The sequence below is a fragment of the Phyllostomus discolor genome, chromosome 5 (assembly GCF_004126475.2).
Source record: "Phyllostomus discolor isolate MPI-MPIP mPhyDis1 chromosome 5, mPhyDis1.pri.v3, whole genome shotgun sequence".
Taxonomy (NCBI): domain Eukaryota; kingdom Metazoa; phylum Chordata; class Mammalia; order Chiroptera; family Phyllostomidae; genus Phyllostomus; species Phyllostomus discolor.
This window is the reverse complement of record NC_040907.2, coordinates 27,833,220-27,858,102: the sequence shown is the minus strand read 5'-3', so window position 1 is coordinate 27,858,102 and position 24,883 is coordinate 27,833,220.

Below are 24,883 nucleotides of genomic sequence, written 5' to 3'. Positions count from 1 at the left end.
TGCCCGGAGCAGGCAGTTAAGGCAGAGTGAGCTCCTACTGCTCACCAGGCGGCACCAGCTCCCATCCCAGGCCTCAGGCCTGGGCACTCAGGAGAAACACTGAACTCCCGGGCTTGGGTTCAGGTTGCAGAGAAACACATTCAAATTTCAGCCTGCCTTTTACATGCTCTGTGCACTTGGGAGAGTCACTGTCCTTTCTGAGTCTCAGTGCCTCAGTCCTCAAACAGGATAACAATAGTGTCCACTTCATAAGTGCAGCCAGAGGAAGGAGAGCCATAATGGGGGCACAGAGCAGGGGGTGGGAGGCTGGCTTCAAGCTCTGCCCTGTGCCTCCCCTGTGGCTGCTGTCCGCCCCCAGCAGGCCCAAGTCTGACTCACAGCACCCTCTGAGGAAGAGGCTGCCCTGACCCCTCCTCCACGAACTCAGACCCAAACCCAGGGCACTGGCAAAGCCACGCCCACACCCCTGAGTGCTGCTTTGAGGCCTCAGGTAAGAGCAACTCGCCTCCCATGCCCTGTTCTAAGCACCTCAGCAAACCTGCTGAACCCTAACAAGGACCCATGTGCAGGTCCCACCATCATCCCATTTACAGATGAAGAGATGGAAGCACTGAGTTGTGCCTTTGCCTGGGATCCCACAGCCAGGTGTGTGGGAGCTAGCACTTGGACCTGGGCCAGCAGCCTTCAGCACCCCAGTGGTATATGTAAAACCAGACTCTCCACAGGGATGGAGAGGGAAGGCGGAGGGCCAGGGCTCCATCAGAGGTGTGGGCAGGGCAGCTGAGGAAGCCTTGAAGGTGGCATGGGAGGGCCAGCCTGCGTCCAAGCTCAGCTTGGGCCTCCCAGCTTTGATTTATCTGCCCGGCCTTCAGGCCGGATGCTCACCTCAGCCATAAATCTCTGACTGCAGCGCTGGCCAGGCCCATGGCAGGCTGCAGGGCACATCTCAGGGAGCTTCAAACATGCCACCCAGAGGCGACCCTTTCCCAGCCTGCCCTGGTCTGCCTCCTGGGGGAGAGATCTAAAATCTACATGCACACAGGACACACAGGGTGGCTGCTGAGGCCTGGCATCACCAGGATACTGTGGGGCTCGAGGACCTATCGCCATACACCCAGCGCCCAGCCCGGAGCCCCTTGCCCTGGCCTGCTGTCTGCTGTGTAAGCTCTCATTGCCCCTGGCCTCGCAGGGTCAGCCCGAGGCTGTGTGAGCTAAGGGGCTGTGGCGGCAGCTGTGCCAGGGCCACTCCAGCCTCTGTGCCTTTCAGGCCAGGCCACGGCTTTGTGGAGACAAACACCCGACTGAGATCAAGGCCAGTCCTCTCCCATGCTGGCCCCATGAACCTTGCCAGCCCCTGGACCTTTCACTTAAACATGCAATGAGATAAAAGAGGCCGGCACCGCACTGGCACCTGGCAACAGCCCCTCCACAGACGCCAGCTCCCTGCATCCCCTCCGTCCAGCCATGGACACTCGGCACTGAGTCAGCCTGGTCAGGGGCCTTCTGGGCTCTTTCCTGGGGCAGCAGGCCCTCAGCCACAAGCACCCTGCCAAGGCCTCAGGAGATGGGTCCAGGGAGCTGAAAGGAGAGAGGACCAGAGGGAACATCCAGTGGGCTGGGGTCAGGGGTGTCCGTATGCATGTGTGAGCACGGGTGCCCACACGGGTGTCTCTGTGTGCACACCTGTGCTGTGAGCATTGCTCATGGGTATGTGTACCTGCTTGTGTGCACACACATACTTGTGTGTGACGTGCATGTCGTGCTTTGTGTGCTTGAATACACGTGTGAACAATTGTGCATGCCGTGTACATTGCCTGTGTGCATGCACGTGTGCATGTGTGTGCACAAAAGTGTGAGGGGTGCCGCATAGGTGGGTCTGCCAGGTTCCTCTGAACCCCTCTGCCCTCTGATTCCTTGCCTCCTCCTCTTTCCATCCCTCTTCCTCAGCCTCTACCACTCTCTGCCTCCCTCCTCCCCTGAGACCTGTGGCCTGAACTGGCGGCTGGTAGGAGGCAGCAGTGAGTTAGATCTGATCACACTTGACTGCTCAAGAGGGCGCTCTACTCCTCTTGGCTCCCGCTGAACCCCACAGCCCCCCATGGCAGCACCCGGAACACGCTCAGCTGCCCCGGGGACACGTGGCAGAGGGTGACGGGCCCCTGAGCCAGGCCTCTCCAGGTTCAGTATCACAGTGAACCCCGAATCCCCGCTGGGGGTCGAGAGGGACACTTCTCACTCAGTAAGGCCCTGTCCTCTCCACGACCCCTTTCGATCCCCACAGTCTCCTGTGAGGTGGGAATTCTGACTGCGCAGTGGACGGTGAAGGGCCCTGAGAGGGAGCGGGCTTTCTTGAGGTCACGCAGCAGGTCACCGGCAGAACCTGCTTAGCTCAGGCCAGGCCCACACCTGAGGCCATGGGAACATGCCCTGGGGTGCTCCCAGGGGAGACAGACAGCTGGGGGGTCCTCTCCCTACCAGAGCCCTGCTCACCTCCAGAGGCCCAAACCCCCGGGGGGCAATCTTCCCTCCTGGCCTCTGCCCACCCGCTGGAGCCTCCTGGCAGGCAGTCCTGGCTTCTGTCCCTCACAGCCCTGCCTCTCTGAGCCTCAGCTTCCTCTCTGTAAATTGGGGGTGACAAGAGGGCCTTCCTCCCAGGGTCACTGTGATGAAAAAGTGCTTAGCACAGGGCCCAGCCTTCGCCTTCTGTAAGCACTGGGGAGCACTGGCTAACACTGCCGGGGAACACCTCCCCTCCTCCCCTCCCTGTCTCCTGCTCTGCTGTGACCTTATCTCCCCTCTCCTGAGTTCCAGAGCCCCAGAGACCTGAGCCGCTCCCCACCTCTTGGTCCTCAGGAGCCTCTCTGAGTCTCAGCTTCCACGTCTGCTGAATGGCCCGTCCACGGTCCTCTCCACCTGTCTGGGCTATGGGGCACCTGAACTCACAGGTGAGCACAGCCTCTCCCAGGGCCTGCCCTCGACAGGTGGGTGCTCCCACAGGGTTGCTCTGCTTCCCACAGGACGGAGGCGGGGAGGGGGGCTGGGGAGACTGCTGGCCCCTCCCCTGCAGTCACCCCCACCCCAGCTCTGGCAGCCAAGCTCTCTGCTGGCGCTGGCGCTGGCGGCGTGGAGCTGGCACCTCACCCAGGAGGGGAGAGCAGCTGCAGCGATGGTGGGAGAATTCCTCCCGCTGCTGGATTTGTAAAACAATTGATTAAAGACAATGCAATTAATTATTCCTTGATGAAATAGTGGAAATTACCCAAGAAAATGAAGATTTCAGCAGCAGAACGTTAAATCCCTCTAATTATGTCATTTCTGAAAGTGCGGGAGGGGGATTAAAAAGGATAGAAATGGTGAGACTGAGGGAGGAAAAGGCGTGTAAAAATAGATGAGGTGACCCTGGGGCCCACGGAGGGCGAGCAGGGGGAGAGTGAGCGGAGCCACCGCCCTGGGCCTTGATCATGCTGCTCAAAAGGAAAATCTGAGGTAACGGAGCTCTCTGCGGGGGACAGGAAGCAGCCCGGCAGGCCAGACACCGGGATACGTGCCTTGGGTGCATTAGCTCATTGTCCTCACACTGAATACCGCCGCCTTCTTCTCTCTTTACAAATGAGAGGACCAGGCTTGGAGAGGTCACGTGACCTGTCCAAGGCTGCACAACGACTGATGAACAGAGACAGGATTTGAACTCAGGTCTGACACCAGGCCTGTACTTTACAACCCCCACTGCTGGCTCTGCAGATGCCCTGGGCAAAAGCTGCTCTGACCGTCCGCTCCCCGAGGGTCTCAGGGGTCCACTGAGTCTCAGGGCTGGTCCACTTCACCAATCTGAATTGGGTCTGAGGTCCTCTGAGAAGGGATCGTTCTAAACCCTCCATCCCCTCTGTCCCCCTGGATATGCTTTTGCAGGCCAGGCAGGGGGAGCATGTGGACCTGCCATGGGCGACCGTCCCTCCCTAGGAGCCCCAGGTGCTCGGCTGGACCCGGGATTAGGGAGCTGACAGCTTTGCTGGGGCTCGCTGTTTGGCCTCCGGCAAGTTCCCTTGCTGTCTCCAGCTCCAAAGTCCGGGTCTGTAGCAGGGGATACGGAACAGTGGTCCCATTGGTCCATTGGAGAATGCTGGACTCAGCCCTGCCCCAGCTCCAGTGATGAACTCCGTTCCAAGAAGCTAAAATTGGCTCTAGATTGAGCAAGGGGAGGAGAGCGAGGAAAGTCCCAGAGCCAGCAGAGCAGGGAGTCTCCCGCCAGGAGGGAGCAGGGAGCCCTGCAGGGGCAGCGGCCGTGACTGGGAGGGACAGCCACCCCAGGGTCCCTCCTGGTGTGGGCTGAGTCCAGGGGTGGAATGGAGGGTGGGATGGGGGAAGGGAAGCAGACAGGCTTGGAACTGAGTTAGAGCACCACCCCCCCAGCCTTGGGACACTAATCAAAGGGGACCAGTTCACTGGAATGGCTGGTGTGTGGGGCCTGAAGCAGACAATGCTTGATTCTCAGCTCTGCTGAGATCCTTTTCAGAGCTCGGTCTGTGTTTCCCTGCTCCGGGGCCACATCTGGGGCATGTCCCCAAACTTTTCTGGACACACTCACATGCTAGCAGTCTCATTTTTATGACTTAAAATTTCCAATATAATCTAGCATTGAACTGCAACTTCTCATTTGAGCTAAAGATGCATCCTTTCCCTCCCTCGCTCAGAGGCACCAGGCTAAGAAACCTGTGACGGGGACGGGAGGTCGGAGCCCCCAGGTCTGCTATGCAGAGGATTCTTGTGCGTCTGTGGAGGCTCCCTCCCTGGGGCCCCGCCCCGGGGCTTCCCTGACATGGGCAATGATGCCCGCAGTCAGCATCGCGTGAATGTCCCACTCGGAGTCCAAGAGGTCACCTCACCCTGGAAAGCGACCCTCTGTGCAGTGAGCCTCGCCATGGAGCCTCTGACCCTCAGAAGAACGTGGCCTGGCCAGACTCTCCCCCCCACAAACACAGACAGTACCGAGGTACCAACTCCTTCTAGAGTCTTTTCAATCCCTGGTCAGACCTTGGCTGTGGTGCTTACCCAGATTCTAGGGGACACATGTCTGCTTTTCCAGAGATTTCTCCTGAAGCGCCACCCCCTCGCCCAGTTAAGGTGGGAGTAGGGAGCACAACCTGCCCCTCCAGAGAAATCTTCACTGCCCACGCCCACCCCACTCTCCTCGCTCTCCCCTCCCTTTAGGAACCCTGGAAGTGGGTACCCAGGGTCACAGCAACAGCTGGGGGTCCCCACCCTTGCAAGGCCTGAGGAGATCTACATCTGGATTTGGGACGTGGGGCCTCTCGGCACCAAGTACTCTCAGAGCATTCCAGGGGAGCTGTGTCCCGCTGGGGCGTCCTGTGGGGAAAGGCCCCACTCCTCCGGCTGGCATTGACTCTTTTGGCCGCGGCCCCATCCCTGTCTCTGTCCCAGCTCCAGCCTCAGCTCTCTCCCTGTGGCAGGGCACAGTAGTGGCACCTGTGATCCGGCCATCCTGCAACGCTGGGACAAAGGGACAGCGCCCTGAGCAGGCTGGCTACAGGGCCAGACCCCAGACCCAGGGGCTGACTCACAGGCCGGTGCTCCTCCCACCAGCTCAGCCCCTGCCCACCCTCTCTCTGGTGAGACCAAGAGGGGATGCCCTCCCCTCTGCAGCAAGGGTTGCCACAAGAGCAAGGCTGGGAACCAAGTGTCCCTGGACTTGAATCCGGGTGCTCCCACTTTCCAGGTGGCTGATTTAAGCACATTGCCTCACATTTCTGAACCTCAGTCTCCCCTCTGTAAAATGGGTATGCTAATACTGAACCCACAGAGAAGCTGGGAAGGGTGATGGAGATGGGGTCTTAGCCAGGTGAGTACCTGCAAAGCAGGTTAGTTCTCTCCAGACCCCTCCCTTGATATCAGGACACCAGGGTCCTGCTCCTACTCCCGGGACCAATTTTCTGACTGAGCTGGGTCTTGAGACTCTCATTTTTTCAATGAGGAATAGGCTGCAGTGCGGTGAGGCTGGCAGCAATGGCCTGAGGGGCTTAGGAGAGGTTCCTGGAAGAGAGTCTTTAGAACCTGGGTGGGGGACATAGCCCAGATGGGAAGGGCTGTTCCTCCCACCCATCTGCTCCTGGACCCCTCCCACCAGGGATGGCACTCTAGCCCCTCCCCCAGCTCCCAGCACAGATGGCAGGAAGGAAATGCCAAAGCACAGAGGCAGGGAGGGGCGCCCAGCCCCCGGAGGCTCCAGCCCTTGCCAAGCTTCCCACAGGAGGAAGAAACAAGCCCCCTCCCTGCCCATGGCACTGCCCCTACAAGAGCCACAGCCCACCGATGCCCTGGTGCCTTGCATCCTGTTGTCATGGTAACCAGGACTAGCTGATGTGCCGACAGGCAGACCAGGAGCCGTTGCCACATGAATCACTTGAACTTGATGTGACAGATACAGGCAAGTGGCCTGTGGAGGAAGGTGGTGTCCCCATGGGCAGAGAGCTCAGGCTGAATCCTTCTGGCTGTGACAGGTTTAGGGACCCCAGAAACCTGCGAGACACTAGAGGTCCCTGTCAAAGGTAGGTCCCCTTAGATCAGTCATGGGTCCTCTCCAAGCCCCCATTTTCTGATGTATGCAGTTGGGGAAATGGACTGGGTGGTAAAGATCAAATAAAATAACGAGCATGGGCTTGCTTTGTGAATTCAAACCGGTCGAACCTTGGCTGTGTAGGAAGGCTCAGACGCTCTGTCCTCACATGGGCTTGGGCTTCAGTCCCCCTTCCGTCACTTACTGACTTTGTGCCGGCCTCAACTTTCTGTTCTGCAGAATGGGGACAATGCTGCCTCCCCAGTGGGATTCAACATTTCTCTTAGCCCCTTAATAAATACTTACCAAACCCATCCATGCAACAAGCACCATGTTGGGTTCTAGGGACACGGGAGTGAAGGAGGCCACCCACTTCCTCTCCGGACTGAGCCTGCATTGTATGGAGGGGCAGCCCCGCAACACCGCGGACGGCCTGGACGAACAAATCCCTCCGGCTGTGAGGATCCTGTGAGGAGTGCAAACAGGGGCTGGGATGCCGAGGACTGGGCAAGGGCTTGTTTAGGAAGGATGCTCGGGATGGACATTCCAGGAAGGTGACCTCTGGGCAGAGACCTAAGTGATGAGAAAGGGCAGGCTCTCAGATGAGAGTGAGAGTCCCCGCCTGGCTTGGGGACAGCAGGATGGCCGTCCTGAAGTGTGTTTGAAGTACAGGAGGAAGACCACTGTGGCTAGAGCAGGGCAAACAGTGACTTGAGACTTAGTTCCAAATGTGAGCTTTAAGTACGTTCTAAGGATGCTTTTGCTGCCACTTCTGGGGCCAGCGCAGAGAGAAGCCTGTTGCAGAGGTCCCAAGTGCAAAGAAGCATGGTGTGAACCCCGGGGGCAGCAACAAAGGTGGAGAGAAGTGCGCAGATTCAGGTTAATTTGAGGAGATAGGATTTGCCAGGACTTGTTCGTGGTCTTGATATGGGAAAAGGCGAAGGGATAGGGTCACACCCGTGTCTCAGGTCTGAGTATATGGGTGATTGGTGATGCCAATTTCTAAGATTCGAAAACCAATTACTTTGTAAATCATCTGTGAAAATGAACCTTCAGTCCATGGCACTGAAGTTATCTCAGCAAGGGAGAAAAGACCACGGTTCAGGGCATGCCACCTCTCCTTCCCCTGTCCCCACAGGTCTGCCCCAGCCTCTCTGGAAGAAGTGTTGGGAGAAGCTGCATGGCAAGGGGCTCAGTGGGTCAGAACTCTGCTTCGCAAGTGACAGAAACACAACTCCCATCAGCGGAATCCAAGGAGTTAGCCCACGGGAATGACCTGTGAGCAGCTGGGCCTGATGCGCTGCTGGCTCTGCTCTGCTCTCTGCTTCTCCCCACAGGCAGCTTGTCCACCCCGACTGCAGACGCACTTCTCCCCTGAGCAGGAAACCCTGAGTCCTCCAGCTTTTTTTAAAAAGAGAGATCAAACCTTATTTTTAATGTTTTTCTCTTCCGTAGTGTTGGCTTGACCACCGTATGATAATGAAGTTTGTGAAGAGGAAAAAGACGACTCCAAAAGCACATATATATTAAAAAAAGATTTATTATTCTAAAAAGTATTCAAATGCAAAAGCAATGAAGTATGTCTAAAACAGAAAAAATAAAATATGAAAAATTCATAATAGCGTCCTCTCCATTTTTATACCCTATAACTTCCAAGAAAGACTGACTCTTTCATCTCCAGTTGAAAAACTTGGAGCACTTAGTTGTCTAGGTTTAAATTATGTTCCACCCTTGGGCCAATAAACTATGGCCAGAGGCAGAGTCTCTATGAGAACGCAGCAGCTCACACTGCGGTCACAGGGCTGTAGGAGGCTAGGGAAGGGCTCCCAGGGAAGGGAAGGATGCTGAGCAGATAATGCTCCCAATGCCCCTTGCATGGTCTGAGTGTCAGCTCCATTCCCATCAGACAGATGGAAGGGAACCATGAGAACGAGGGAAAATTTGCAAAAGGTTGGAAAACTGAGTAGTTGTCATGTGGAGACCCAGGAGGGACAGCCAGAGAAAGGTCTACGGTCCCAAAAATCATCTACTGCGAACAAAGGACAGAAAGCCTTGACCCAATAGACAAAAGGATGAGGCTTCAGCAGGGTTTGTCAGTGTATGACATAGGCTGGAAGAGCAAGCTCTAGAGTGGCTGTGGGGATCAACTATAAAATCTGGTAAAAGTTTGAGGAAAAACCTTTATGTCCCCAGAGACTGGGGTTGCCAGAGATCTGGGAGCTGAACTGCAGATCAGACAAAAGCAGGGATTGTCAAGAGCCGGAAGCTCTCTAGCCACTCACAAGTTGTGCAACCTTGGATAGATTAGACTTCACATCTCCCAGCCTCAGTTTGCTCGGGTTTAAAATGGTGAACGTGGAAAATAAAATAATGTATTAATGAGAGTGCCTCTCCCTCACAAGGTCAAGTGATGATTAGATGAGATAATGTATGTAAAATAGCTGGTACAGAGCCTGGCACAGAAGGTGTGTGTGCTCAGTAATGTCATCTACCATTTTCAGTACTACTACAGAGATGGGTAGGTCAAAGGGAGTCCCTTTGGGTGCCTATAAGAGAACAGTCTCAGCTTTAATTTGTGGTGGCTGTGGCCACAGTGGACAACAGTGATGGAAGCTCCACTTTCTGACCACCTCTATGTGCCAGACACTCTGCTAGGTACTTTACTTATCTCATTTTCCCACCTAGTAAGGATCTGAGACAGTGTATCAGTTAGCTTTCGCTGTGTAATAAATCACCCCAGCATTTATGACTTAAAACCATAACCGCTCATCGAGACCATGATGCTATGGTTCGGAAATTCAGCCAGGCTGTTCTTCTGGTCTTGGCTGAGCTCACGCATGCAGCTGCGGGCAGCTGCTACTCGGTTAAGTGGCTCCACTTCTGGGAGTTGCCCCGCTGTCATCTAGGTGATGGGGATGGCTGAGCCATGTGTCTCTCTTCATCCAGCAGGATAGCCCAAGCTTTTTCACACAGCAGCTGGGCAGGGTTCCAAGAGGACGAATGAAAGCTTGCAGGGCCCCTGGAGGCTTAGGCTTAGAACTGGCACTGGCACTTCTACCACCTTCCGTTGGACAGTGTTAGTCACAAGGCCATCCTCAATTCAAGGGGACGGGAGAAGCTGCAAAGTGATACTGCCACAGCACGTGCTCAGAGAAGGGTGGAGAACTGTGGCCACTTTTGCATCTACCACAGATACAAGTATTACTGCCACTTTACACGTGATAAAATTGGGACTCAAAGAGATAAAAAAAAATGCCTTGCCCAAATTATGCAGCTAGTAAGTGAGAGAGCCAGGATTTGAACTCAGGGGTCTCCATGCTTGACTGCATTATGACATGCTCCCGGGGTAACTGGCAGGGCCCCTGTCAGCCACGATTCCAAACAGCCCAATCTAACAGGCATCAGAGAGCTTGGCTGAGCTGAAGGTGAGGCAGGAGCTGATAAAAAAAAGTTGAGGCAGGGGATTCAGATTAGAGCCTGCGGCCATGGCAAGGATGCCAGTTTTGTGACATGACTTCAGCCTGCCTCTCAAAGCCACAGAACTCAACTGGACAGGCCAGAGCTGACCTTCCTCCAGCCAGAAACTTTGCCTGGGCCCCATATTGGCAGGCACCCATTGACAGCTCCTGGTGAGGGAGCTCCCAGACCATGAGTGGCGACAGTGCAGGCCAAGAGATCAAAGAGGTGTCACAGGGTAAAAGAAAAGACCTGCCCTCTCAAAGACACTCTGAGATGTCCCTGCCTATACCAAGGGTGAGCAGAGAGCACTGGGCTGGGGATGGGACTGACCCACCTCCTCACCTCCGCTGTGACCAGCCCCTCCCCCCACAGAGACACCAGAGCCAGGAGCACAGCTGTGCCCAGCCAAGCTGCCGGGTGCCAAGACAGGCCTGGCGGGCTCCCTCTCATCTGTCTCTCTTTAGCAGGAACAAATGGGAATGAGGGAATCAATTAACAAGACTCCTTAGCCAAATGACTGCTGCTCCCTCCTTCCCCAGCCTGTTAACCCTTTGCTTCCAGGGCTGGGCAGGGCTGCCCTGGCTTGCCAACAGTGCTCATCCCCGGAGCCCGCAGCTGGATGCTGTGCTCCTGCCTTGTCTGTGCCAAATGCCACCGGCAGCTGCCAAGCTGAGGAACCAGAGCCAGAAACACAGACACCTCCGTCCTACCTCAGCAGAATTTGGGGTCAATCTCAAAGGATACTCAGGGCCTCTGGCCCACGGGGCAGGCCTGGCCCCTTTTTTTTAATCTCTCCAGAGACATGAGGCCTTCTCTTGGATCAAAAAGCCCAGAATGTAAGCAACAGGCCTAACAGCAGCCTTCAGACTGAGAGGCTGGGTCATGGCTGGACCCTTCCTGGAGCCCACACTGGGGTGGGGGCCCAGGGGCCAGGGCAGGCTGTGTCGGACCCCATTCAGTCAGCCTTGACAACTCCAACTTAAGAAGCAAATGGTCAGAGCGAAGAATTCTCTCTAAGGGATTCAGAAAGGCAACTGTGGGGCCTAGAAGTCCAGGGGTGTTAAGAGTCCTGGGTTTGAGTCCCAGCTCAACAGCTGACATGGAGCCTGATGACATTTTGAATGATTAATCAATAGGCCACTCCTCCTCCCACCCACTCTCACCAAATGTCTCTGCTTGTTCCCCAGGGTCTTTCCCTCGAGACTAGGCATCTGGGCTTCAGTCTTGAGCCACTGCTAACGCAACTGAGGGGGTGCCTCATAGCCTGCCAGAGCCCGAGACATAGTCAGCTCGCCCATCCTTCCGTTCATTTCACAGATGGAAGTGAGTGCCTTCCGTGTATCCGAACAAGCAGACGTGGGCCCTGGCCTTGGGCAGGGTGAGGGTGAGGGCCACTCTGTGTCAAGGGCCGTCCATCAGGAATGAGGCTGACTATGCCCTGAGTCCTGCCTCCGCACCTCCTGGGTTACCCAATGGGCACAGCCCCTTCCTGCCTGGCTTCAATCTCCCTGACAATGGTCGTGAGCTTCCTGAGCAATGGGGGGCCCTAGATAAGTAGAGGGGTGGTGAAACAATGGAGGACGGGCTTGGGCAAGGTGGAGCTAGGTGGAACCAGCTGGAGACTGTCCAGTAAGCCAAGGGCATGTAGAAGCTCCAGGGCTACGCCATTACGAGTGGGCTTTGGCCAACTCCCTCCCCTCCCCTCAGTGCATTGGCCAGCTTCCTTTCTCCCACTGCAGAAGGGGATCTGAGCTGCTGAAAACTCCAGAGCCTCACTTTAACCCCAAGTTCAAAACTCTCAAGTCAGGGCTCTGGTTGGCCCATGTGAATCATGTGTCCACCACTGAAACCATCAGCGCTGCTCAGGGGATCTGTAAAACATGGCAGCTCCATTCCAAAAGTTGAGTTGGCATAAGGGGAAAATGGTTCCCTACAGACACGGCCACAGGCATCCACCAGACTGGCCTTGGGCACGCGCAGATGTATTGAGCTAATAAGTACCCACCACACTGAAGGATTAAAGTAGTGTAGGTCATTCAGAGGTGATTGCTCAGCATGCAGCAGGTACTGAAGAAAGGGAGTCAGGTTTGACCTGGGACCACTCTGGCTTTAGTGACCCCCTTTCTAAAATATGGGGTGTCCTGGGTAATCTCCCCGGCCCTGATACCCTAGGATCCCACAGCCCAGAGCCACCATACAGGTGTGAGTGAGCAAACACCCTCCTCTCAGAGGTCAAGAACCCCCCTTCTATTCCTCAGGACTGGGGAACTCCTTCTGCTGCTTCGCCCCTCCCCCACCTCCAGCACCCCACCCCCATAACTGCCCTGCATCCCTCTGAGCCTCTGCCTGGTGTCCTGGGAAAGGGCACATGCAGGGCCATCCAGAGCTGGACAGCCAGAGCTCAGATCCCAGTTCTCTCTGCCACTTACCGGCTGGGTGATCTTGGCCAGGCTCCTTAGCACCTCTGTGCCTCAGTTTCCTCATCTGTGACAATGGAGTTGATAATAGAAACTCTCTCACAGGATCGTTGCATATATGGCCATGTAAGTGTTAGTTATCAGCGCTATTGTGGCTGCTGCCTCCTGCTCCACCCTGTCGTGGAAGCAGCATGGATGGGCACACGCCAGCCGAGACTGGGGACACAGCAGTGCACCAGCCTGACTGACGCCGCCCTGCCCCCTTGAGCTCCCTGCCTGGTTGAGGCAGACACATCAACGGGCAATTTCAGTGCTGGGTGATCAAGACCACTCTCTAGGGAAGCCAGGGGGAGCTATGGGGCCACAGAAGGGACTCAACCTCACAGAGGGAGGCCAGGGCAAGCTGTCTAGCCAGGGGATGACTGGAAGACAGTACAAATGGGCTGAGTGAAGGAGGTTCAGGGTGAGGGGTCCAAGCAGAGGGGCCGACAGTACGAGAAACTCAACTTAAGGGCTGGCGAGGAGGCATGGGCTGGTCGTAGTCAATTCCCTCAGAGAGGTCACAGGACCCAGTGCCCGCCTCTCAGTGGGCTGTGTGCCTGGGTGTGACTCTGTGTGATTGATTGGGGCTGTGTGTGTACCTGGGTAGCTGTGTGGGGGCAGTGTTTTTGTGGATGAATCCCTGTGTGCAACTCTGCATGTGAGGGTGTAAAATATTGTGCGTTTGAAAGGTGGGGCTTGATATGCCTGTTTGAGACAGGTTAGGGTGTGGTCACTGGGTGACGTTGTGTGTCTGTGATTGCATGTCCATGGTGTCCTTAAGCTGTAGATATGTGGCTGGCTGGCTATGACCAGGAGTGTCCGTTGGTCTGGTGTGCAAATGTTTATACATGTGTGAGTATGTATGCATCTGTGTGTATGTGTATTGTGTGTATTTGTCTTTGTGTAGGTGTGTGTGCATGGGTGTGTGAGACACAGACACTGCTGTCTGTGAAGTCCAGAGCACTGAGAGCTGCTCCCTACTGTAGACCACACACACACACACACACACACACACTCACTCACTCACCGGGCTGGGAGGGGTGGCTGCCTGCCGCAGCCACAGCCAGTCAGAACTTGCTAATTTGCATGTTAATGAAGCTTGGGGAGCTCTCCAGCTCCAGACTGACAGGAGCCCCCCCCACCGCACCCCCTCACATCCTCCCCTGACAAGCCTGGGAGGGGAAAGTAGGGAGGGCTGAGAACCAGTGGAGGGAAGAGGAGGCGGAGGCTCTGAGCTGAAGCTCCCCTTCCTCTCTCCCTTTCTCTCTCCCACCCCAGTGCAGGCCCCAGGCCCCTCCACGTGGCTGCCTGCCTCTCAGGCCCACACTCACCTTCCGGACTAGGCTGAGCAAAAGGGGCTGAGGCAGAGCCCTAGGGCGATGGCAGAAGAGGCTGCTCAGGGTTCCCCATAGGAGAGGTTGGGCTGACCAACTCCTGCCCCTACATGGAGCACCCAGAAAGCCACCTGGGGCACCCACCCTGGGGCAGACGCCCTAGAGAGGAATCTGAGAGCTGGTTGGTGCCCGCACAGCCAGTAAGTTCTCCCTCCTGCCTCCCATACTGGACTTCAGCACAGGGGCAAAGGGGACCACTGTGAGCTCTTCGTCCTGTCCCCAAGAGAGAGAGGGCCCAGCCCATGTGTGATCAGGGCTCCTGACAAGGAAGGGAGAAAGGGGGACAGGGTGGGGGACAGGCCTTGCAGACAAGGTGTAGGCAGACTGGGGTAGAAACGGAGAGCACCTGCCCACCAAGGTCTGTGCCTCCAGGGAGAGGAGGGCAGGCGCAGGTGGGAGTCTTTCCAGCTTTGATCAACAGGTCAGTCCCCGGCTGTGTGCTGCCTCATGCTCAGTCCCCTGCCCCCCCACCCCACAGTCTTATCTGGTCTCAGATCCTTCACCTTTCCTACCCCCCACACCACTCCTGCCCCACCCCTCCTCCCCTCCCTCCTTTCTTAATCAGCCACATCCCACTGGAGGCTGGGCTCTCTGGGGAGCCATCAGCAGCTGGCTCCTAAAAACACTGTCTGGTTTTGTCTCAGAGGCGTGTCCCCTGCCTTGTCAGAGAGACCGTCTGGGCTGGGGGGCCTGGCTCCTGCTGCCTCAGCTTGAACCCCACTGGCAATTGTCTTCCCTCCTTTGCCTTTTCTTCTCCCTCATTTCTGACCTGGGTCTTACCTGCTGCCTTCCTGTTTCTTCCTGGGCCTGGGCCTCCTTCTCTCCCTCCTTCTTTTCCCCAAATGCTCAAATATTCTCATTCATTTCTCTCTCCATCCCCCAACCCCTGTCCCTTGCTCTGAAGATCTCCAGGCACCTGCCCCTGCCCCATCCCCTACCCTGTGGCCAGGCCTGCTCCCCAGCTGTGTCCAGGCCAAAGCTGGGTAGCAGAAAGGTGAGCCCCCCCCCCAGGCCCTGGGTCTCTGCAGGTGAGAGGAGAGGCAGGCAGTTACTGGTGTTAATTGCAGGGAGGATGTCTGGCAGAAATAAGGTGGTTTTTCTGCTTCAGTGACGACTGTTACAATCAAATTGTCCACAGACAATTAGCGGAGTGGGAGAAATAAGAATTAGATTTCTAATTATTTTCCAAGTAAAAGCCGCCCTGGACCCCGTGGGTGAGGGGGAAGGGCTTCTCAGTGGAGCCAGCAGGCGCTTTCCTGGATCTAGCTTCCGTGGGCAGGCGGAGCCCCAAGTGGGAGTTCCCGAGGAGGGAAGGGCGGGGCTAACCTGGCTGAGCCTCGGGTGTTGGAAAGAGCTGGAAATCCGGACACCTGGGTCCCGGAGCTAGCCTTACCTGGTACTTGCTGTCACCTCCCGTTTGGAGCCTCAGTTTGCTCACTCCAAAATGGGGACATAATCTATCCCGGCAGTAAAATCACAAGGAGCTGAGCAGGTGAGGTGGTGCCTGACAGACACCAGCACGGGGGAGGGTCCTGCACACCCTCATGGATGCGCGGGCTCACACACATGCACACTCGTGCATGGAAGCCTCTCCTTCCACACCCTTCGGCCTCCCTGGACATCTGCAAGTCTGTGTCAGTGACACAGGACAGGGACTCTCAGGAAAAAGGGGCTGAACCCACACAGACACCAACTCTGAACAAACTCATCTCCCTACCCTGCGTGAGCCTCCGTTTCCACACGCGTCACATGTGAGTGATGACGGTGCCCCTGCCTGGGGTTGAAGCGAGGGTGCCACGACACCTATGTAAAAGGCACACTTCCTGTCTGGCACACAGCGTGTGCTCGGTGAACACCATTAACAGGGAAAGTACTCTCCAAGGTGTCCGGCCCAGGCCTGCGAGGCTGAAGGGGGAGGACAGGGCGGTTCAGGGGGGCACAGGTTAGGAAGCTGAGTGAAGGATGAGGGAGCCCTTGTCAACCCCACTAAGCACAGGCCTGTGCAGAGTGCTCTGAGCTCACCAGACCCAGCCTTTGTCAGGGGCCACACATACCCAGAGAGACGCACAGAAGACCAAGCACAGAAAGACCGGCTGGGCTGAATGGGACAGTCCAGGGTTTGTGTCTGGGCTGTGCCCTTTCTGACTCATCTACTTTCCCTCTCGGAACCTCAGTTTTCTTGTCTGTGAAGTGGGCGGAATGTCAGTGGCTTTCTCCTGGAGTTGCTCCGAGGCCATGACAAGGCCTCCAGCAGGGGCAGGAGGGGCAGTTGGCACCGTCACTCTAGCTTGAACACCAGCACCCCACGTGTCCTGCACACGGATTCAGGGCCCGTGGGTGGGAGCCGCTGAGCCAACCCCGGCCTTCAGGCCTGACTCCACCTCAAGAAGAAGGAAAAACTACCCACTGATGTCCTCAGAGGGCCCATACCTGGTGGCAGCCAACACCCGCACAGAGAAGATTCTGTGCAGGTGCGGTACATGCTCACACCTCTGCTCTCACTGTCACATTCACACACACACACACACACACACACACACACACACCCTTGCTGGGGCAGCAGGAATGTCCCCGAGTGAACTGAGGGGGAGCTCACGGCCGCACCCACCAGGGCTATGCTGGAGGCAGCTGCATCCCAGCTGTGGGGTCTGGGTGGGTGAGGGGAGCTGCTTGGAGACTCAGCTGGGAGTCGGGCAGGAGGGAGGCTCAGCTGCATCCTGGGCTCCGGGCCACCATCTTACCTATCTCTGAGGCCAGCTGGCTGGGCTTGGCAAGGCAGAAGTTACCTGCCTAGAGGTAGCAAGAACCTGTACCTGTATTGATCTCCCCTACTCCCCACTGCCCTGCCTGCCTTCCCCCACCCTCTGTGCTCCTTCTTGCTCTCTCCCCCACCTCACCTCTGTCTTTGCCTCTCTGACTCCCTCTGCCTCTCCCTGAGTGCCTGATCTCTGTCTCTCTAGGTCTGGGTCTCCCTGCCCTGGCGCTAGGCTATGTAAATGTGGTATTTCCTCTCTCACCATCGCCTGCCTACTTGGCTCACTTTAATTTGATCCGTGGCAGCACCTCTGTGGAGCCACTCATCAAAGCAGGAAGACCATTAGGTGAATGTCAGGGTGGCCTGGGCCACCCTGGGGTGATGAGGGCCTGGGGCTGGGGCACAGGCGCTTGGCTGCAACCTCCTTCTCTCTTGAGGCCTGTCCACATTCAGGGCCAATACCTGTCGGGCAGCCAGAGGCCTGGACTGCCTGGTGAAGACCAGGCTCCGCTCTGCCCAGGACCAGCCTCTCTGAGAGGCATGTCTGGTACTCCCATAATGGAGGCAGAGCTTGGCAGACTCCCCTCCTGGCCCCCCGGGGCCACGGAAAGTAAGAGGCCCCAGGCATCTGCGTGGCTGCGGTTAGGTGGACACCTGGGCTGGGCTGGATTTAGGAGAGGGGCTGAGCTCCTTGGCTGGCTCTGGGTCTCTGGGGAAAAGCGCACATTCTTTCCACAGGCACTCCCCAGCCCCGCCCACGTGCTCCTGGGAGGGGTCCTCTCCTGAGCCTAAGCCCCGCCTTTCACCCTCCCTCTCTACGGCTCTCTTCCTCTCCTCCTGAGTCTTTTATTTCCGATTATCTTTGGGCATCTCTAACCTCTCTCTGACTTTGTATAACCTCATCTCTTTGCTCCCTAGGCTTGCCCTTTTTCTGTGTCTTACTACACTGTAAGTGTAGTGGTGCCACCCCACAACGTCCTGAGTCTCCCTGAGACCCTCTAGCCTCTGCGACTGTAATTTCCTGGCTTCCTCACAGCCCTGCCCCAACAGCTCACCTATGCGTGGTGACCTTCTAGGCAAATCCCAACTCCCCACTCCCAGTCCCAGATTCCTCCCACTGTCCCCCACTGCCCAGGAGCCCCTGAATCTCCCTCCCTAATAGTTCCTTCCTGTCAGCTACCAACATATTCAAGTCTGTTCCTTCTTTAAACAACAGCAACAACATGAAGAAAATAAAAGGTAAAGAAATACTCTCCCTGACAGCACAGGACCAGCTCTCTCCTTGCCCTGCAGGGAAACCTCTGGGAGAGTTGTCTACAGTTGCTCTTTAATCCACTCCAAGCTGGCTTCTGTACCCATCATGCCCTAGAAACAATCCTGGCCAAGGTCACCAGCAACCTTCTTGTCACTAAATCCCATGGTCACACCTCATCTGCATGCCAGGGCAGTGTCAGGCACAACTGACCTGTCCTCTTTTCTTGGCTCCCTTCTGCTCCCATGACGCCTCCCACAGTTCTGACCGGTACAACTTCTTGGACTCCACCTCTGCCCTCCAGAGCTCTGTCCTGGATCCCCTTCTCCATTCACCTTTCACATACCCCCTGGATGGTGTCATCCATGCCTGAGGCTTCTGTCACCATCCGCGTGCCTATACTCCTGATCTTCCACTCCAGCCCCACTTCCTTCTCCAGGGCTTGGGACCAGACTCCTGGCCCCTCCCTGGACGTTCCATGGCTATCTCAAACGCAACGTGGTCCACGCCAAGCTTTCCCTCTGACCCCACACCGCTCCTCCTCTTGCGTCCCCCAACTTGATGACTGGCACCTCCTCTCCCAGTTTTGCAAGCCAGAAACCTAAAAGTCAGACCAGAGCCCACCACAGCCACACCTGTGGGTGTGCAGGTTCACCAATTCTGCCCCTAAAACATCTCCTCCTCTAAGGCCCCGGAAGTCCACCCTCACCTTCCCCATCTTCCCTAGACAGACCCCCTTAAGCCAGGATGTTCTCATTGCTCCTTGGAGGCATCGTATGCTTTTCTACCTCTGGTGTGTTTACTTACTCTTTGTCCCCACGTGGAACACTTCCTTCTCTCCTTTGCCTGTCCAAACCCATCTTGCAACCCTTCTTCATAGCCTAGATCCAGCCCCCTCCAGGAAAAGGAAGCCTCTTTTCTTCTCCCCAGCTGGCAGAACCTCCTCTCACCCTGAGCTCCGGGACCCTTCTTGCCTGGTTCATGCCTGGACACACAGCATCACCTCCACCCTTCCTCCTGCATACATGGATTCCTACATTTCCCAGGCTCCTTGCTGGTAAATGGGCCATGTGAGTGCTCCTGGCCAATGAGCTGTGGGCAGAGGTGAAAGGGTCACTTCCTGGCCAAAGCATACAAGGGCTAGTACGTATCCTTCCAGGGGCTGCAGCAACCAAGAAAGCCTCTTTTGAGATGGTGGACCCTCAAGATCAAAGTTGCGTAGAAAGCTGAGTCACCCACCAAGGACAGCAGCCCTGAGTGATACCTGGAGAGGTGCCAGCATGATTTGCATAAGCAAACAACAAACTTTTGTTGTGTTTATCCACTGAGATTTAGGGGTTGCTTGTTAGCAGTGTAGTGTCTCCCAGCCTATCTAAGACAGCCCTCTCTGAGTGTTATTTCCCCACCTCTAGTTTGATGACTGTCTGCTCCTCACAGAGTGGTTGTGAGGATTAATTATTACAAGGTCCACACTGAGTCCCCACGGTGCCTACTGCATACCAGGCCCATGGAGAAGCATCTATGAGATGTCCTAGCTGGGTGGGTGCTATACACTGAGTGTTTGTGTCAGGCCAAAATTCCTATGTTAGAGCCATAGTCCCCAATGGGATGGTGTCCGAGGTGGGGCCTTGGGAGGTCATTAGGTTTAGATGAGATGGGAAGAGTGGAGCTCCCGTGGTGGGATCAGCATCCCTGTGAAAGGAGGAAGTGGCCAGAGCACTGTCTTCGGCGAGGGAAGAAACAGGGAGAGGGCAGCAGTCTGCAAGCCAGAGAGGGTTCTCGCTAGGAACCAAAGCTGTAGGCACCTTGACGTTGGACTTCCCAGCCTCCAGATCTGTGAGAAGTAAGTGTTCGTTGTTTAAGCCACCATGTCTATGGTATGTCGTTACAGCAGCCCCAGCAGACGGAGACAGCAGAGCTCCGAGTATTAAGGAGAAAAGGAGATAGCTTTGTTCAGATGCACAGGTGGGGCACCGAACAATTCGGGGTGGAGGGGGCGGTGACAAGGGTTAGAATGTGGAAGTCACCCCCTGGAATTGTGAACTGTCGTACCCCACCTTCTGCTTTGAGCCCACTGATAAATATGGAGACTAGTTTTGTGGCTAGAAGAATTGAGGGGGGGCTCTGAAAACAGCACAGTGGAGACAAGAACGGTGGTTAGAATATCGTAACAACAGTGTTAGGAAGCAGCCACCTCATGCTGCTGTGTGCCAGGTACCGCTCCGAGTACTTTGCTTACATTTATTCATTGATCTCTCACAGCACATGCCCTGCGAGGTAGTCATCATCATCCCACTTTACAGGTGAGGAAATCGAGGCAAAGATAAAGTAAATAAGCTACCTAACATCATGTGGATTATAGGTAGCAAAGCCAGGATTTAAATCTGGGCAGTTTGGTTTTGGAATTGCTCTTCACCCCTCTACTATGTGGGTTCACTGGGAAGAGAGAGGGCAGCGGGGGGCCCCATCCCAGCACAGCACCTGGCCTGGATCTGAGCTTCCAGAGTGAGGGTGAGGACAGAAGCCGAAGGAACCGACTTCATGAGTTTGACAGGCGCTACACACCAGCACAGCTCTCTGGGGCCCAGATGACAAGACATGGAGCTGAACAGGAACACAGCTCCCTCCACCTTCACCCCTTTCATCCCCCCCCCAACCCCCAACCTGCCACCTCGGCCTTGGGGCAGAGCCCAGAACTGCTCTGATCCAAAGGGCAGGGGACTTGGAGAATGTCAGAGGCCACCCCTGTGGCCTGGTGTTGGTATTTCACAAGGGGAGGAAGGGTGAGGAGGGTTTTCCCAACACGTTCAAAGGCGGCAGGTGTGCACGAATAGGAGCTTGGGCAGAACCAGGACGGAAGAATGGGTGGGCTCCTACAATGAGAGATGGGTTTGTGGGCCCCTGTGACACCCTACCCCCGGAGCTTGGCAGAAATGGCCCCTCAGTGAGCAGGTGGGGACTCAGAGCCTGAGTCATTTACATGCAAACATAATCTCATCTGTGCTCGGGGAGTTCCTTCAGCTCTGCCACACGTCGTGCCACAGGCAGTGACTCACCTAATTCTTACCTCAACCCATTTTACAGATGAAGAAACCCAGGGGGAACAAAGCTGACTTTCCAAAGTCACTCAGCCATTAGAAGTCTGGCAAACGCCAGAGCTCTGGCTCTGTCCACATCTCCAGTGAGATGCCAGAAATACCAGCCTTCCTGAGAGAATGCCCCGTGTCTCCAAGGATGCCTCCCACTGGGAAGCAGTCTCTTCAGGTCTCCCGCAGCCTGGCAGAGGTCTGCCTACCAGGCCAAGCCTCTGCCTCAGCCGCCCACTTGTGTGCTAGGGACAGAAGGGGGACTTTATGTGCAATCTGCCCGACTCTCCAGAAAGCACTTAGGTTTATGATGTGCATGAAATTGATCACCAGTTGGCGCAGCCCCCGCTCACTCAGTGCCAGCCCAGCTCCGGCAGGAGATTGCCCCCCTTCTCCCCCTTTCAAGGAGCATCAAAGCCGCCTGCCAAGGCCCCTCGTGAGGGTCCTTCTTCACTAACAAGTGCAGAGTGGAGGGGGGAGCTCTGCCCAAAGGCCTTTCCACAGCGCCTATACCCCTGCGCCCACGACAGTGAAATAGCTCCGTGTTTTATGCCAATTCCAGCCTCTTCTGCTTCCCTCTAACGAGCTGATGCTTTCAAAGGCTCCACTAATTGGTTTGCGCCTCGCACACCATGACACTTTGATAGTCACTTAGGACATGTGTCCACCCGACACACCCACGGCACGGGAGGTCACTCGCCTCACTGTACCAGGATGCCCTGTCCTGTGTGCACATGCAGAACGGCCTGTGTGCCATTTTATGTGCGGAAGACATGTGTCTGTATGGGCACACCTATGTGCACATGCGTATAAATGCTCTTTTGAGGTTATTTCTCGTGTTTGTCAGTGTGTGTGCACAGGTGAATGCTACCATCTGTGCACAAGAGGGTGTGTGTGTGTGTGTGTGTGCCCACGTTCCTGGGTGGGTGTGTTTGTGTGCATGTGATAGAGCCTGTACATTTAAGGCTGCACTCCTGTGTTTTGAATGTGTTTTGTGTGGACATCTGCTAGCAGGCACATACATGTGAATTTTGTAAGTCTGTTAATAAGGTATGTATTCATGTTGCGTCTATGGTGTGTGGGTGTGTACGCCTCAGCACAGGGCAGGGCAGGCCTGTGCATCTGTGTGCACCTGGTTGAGGTGTGGCAGAAAGGGAATCTCTGGCTGGGGTACATATGTGTGGCATGCATATACTTGATCATTTGTGCACACTTTGTGGTGCAAAGGTGTGACATAGTGGCCAAGGGCCCATGGGCTCTGGGTTTGAGCCTGGCTCTGCCATTTTCCAGCTGTGTGACTTTGGGATAATCCCTTGACCTCTCTAATCTTCCATTTTCACATCTGTAAAATGGAGATAATAAAAGCATCTACGTCACATTGTTATTGCGTGGACCCAATCGATACACACACGGGGCAAGCAGGAAGGTGCAAGATGCAGGGGTGCACCTATGCGCAGGTGGGAGAGTTCCGTCTCACCCCCCCAACCTCTCCTCTCCCTGGAGCATGGTGGTACGTACCCTGTCCCCTGGCCTCAACAAGAAAGAGACCCTGTGGCACTTGGGGAAAGAACTGATCAGGCCCAAGTCGCACAGTAACCGCTACAGCCTCTGAGATCTTTGTCACACCCCACGTGAGTGCACGTTTATTACCTACCTTTGACAGGTGGGAGACCGAGGCCCCTAAGTGGGTGCGAGTCGGTGGCTGAGCTGTCAGAGGGCGCAGCCTGCAACAGGCTTACTCCTGAGGGAGAGGGGCAGCTTCAGGAGGGTGGAGTAATGTGCACCTTTGTGCACCCTGTGCACAAAATACACAAACCTGGAGCAAAGGGGATTCCTCACCTGTCCCCCAGCCTGGGGTGTCTGCCTCAGGACAACCCCCGAGGATCCCAGCCCTGTCATGTGAGCACAGCTTTAGTCTAACCCCATCACTCACTCACTGATAATCTGAGGCTCACAGAGAGCAAGGAGCTTGCTCAGAGCCATTAGGTCAGAAAAAAGCTACAACAGAGGCCCCTAGCACCCGGACCATGCCTCTCACTCCCCTGCTCTCCTCCTTCACCCTGCGGCCACTCCACCGGCACTGCCCAGGCTGGGGCGTTATGGGGCAGGAGCAAGGGCCTCCCCACAGGCAGGTCATGGGGCCTTCCAACCACCTGGCGGTCAGTCTGCAGGGTCCACTGCATGCCCATTTGTGGGAAACGTGATCACTAGACCTGGGCTCCTGCACTGCCCCCACCTAAGATTGCAACCAGTATGCATTACTTCTTTTTCCTTCATATTTTGCAGGGCAATCTATGTTATTTTCTAATTAAAAAAAATTAAAACTTAAAAAAATCACAACCAGCAGCACTGCAACCTCCCCAGGTGACACTGCCACTCTCAATAGCACCGTCCTCCCCCAGAGTCATCACTGTCACCAGCATCAGCGTATGACAGCAGCCACCACCAAATCCCACCCCTGAAGCTGTCCTTACCCCAGCCCTTAATAAATGTCTCCAACCTGGCTCCAGAATTAAGCAAAAATGGTCTTTCCCCGCCATTTGCATTTCATTTCTGCTCCCACCCCTATGCTCATTCCAGGGTCATGTGACCCAAAGCCCTCCCCAAATCTGCATCCTGCCCTGCTTCCCTGCTCCCAAGAGCCCCTGGCCCGGCCTATCCCGCAGAAACCTCAGGCTGGGCTTTGGCCCTGAAGCCTCGCTGGGGACTGGAAGCCAGGGAGGGCAGGAGGGCGAGCAGCCCCCTCCTCAGGCCTAGCGCCCCACCCACCCAGCCGGCTGCCTGTCTGCCTTCCTGAGCTCATTAACTGCAGGTCACTGTTCAGCAGGAAAGACAAGGCGTGGGTTCTCTGGGCGTTCATTAGCCGTGAGAGGAACAGTGTGTGTGAAATTAGCAGTCACCTGAGGACCTCGATAATTTCATAATTAGGAGGCCTAATGGCTCCAGCTCTGGATGGCAAATGACTTAACCCCTTGTCTGCTGGTCACCTAACCCCCAGCCCAAAGCGGAGGGGAGGGCTTGCAGTACCCCCTCCCCTCCGGTCCCTGACTCCCCATGATCCAATCATGTTCATTTCTGCCACTCCAGGGCCCAGCACCAGTGCTGGCACTAAAGTGGTGCAAATGCAGAGTGGAGTGAACGAAGGAATGAATGAATGACCGAACAGGTGTCTGAAAGGCAAAAGAATTTGAGCCCCCACTGCAGGTGCTCAGGGGAGGAAGGACTCTGCATCTGCACGAGTAGGTGTCGTGGCCGGGTGCACGCCTGTGTGCGAGCGCACGTGCCAGCATGAACACACACACACAGGTGGGTGTGTGATGCCTGTTTCTAAGAACCTTGTGTGTGTCCTTGTCCGCGCTCACATCTGCTGCCTCCTGTCTGGAAACGGCGCTCATCATGTGATGGGGCCCCGAGTGCCTCCCTTGAAGCCCACCTCTCCTGGCACCACCTGAATAATGGTGGCTCCAGAATTTCTACATGGGGGGCACGTAGGGGGCTCACTTGAGGGAAAGAGGGGGTGTAGGGACTTTGCCTTGAACCTGCATTTGCATAGCCATGCACTGTCTTTATTTAAATGAAATATCATTTGGGAAGCTGGTGCTAAGAATGGGGGGGGGTCGCTAAACTCATACCTTTTAACATAGGGGAGCTGGTTATGACAGCTTCCCCAAACCTGTGCCTTTCTCAGCCTACTTCCCCTCCTCCCAAACTTGCCCTGGTCTGGAAGAGGGGAAGGCTGAAGTGCAGGGTGGGGTCCACTGGGCTCCAGGCTGGTGCAAGCCTTCCCCAACCTGGGACGACCGGTTCGGAGTCTCCGGGAACCCTGCCTCACACCCCTGATTGCAGAGCAGAAGTGGGGAGGAGGATAAAACAGGAGGAGAGGAGGTATGAGGAGAACAATAAAGGA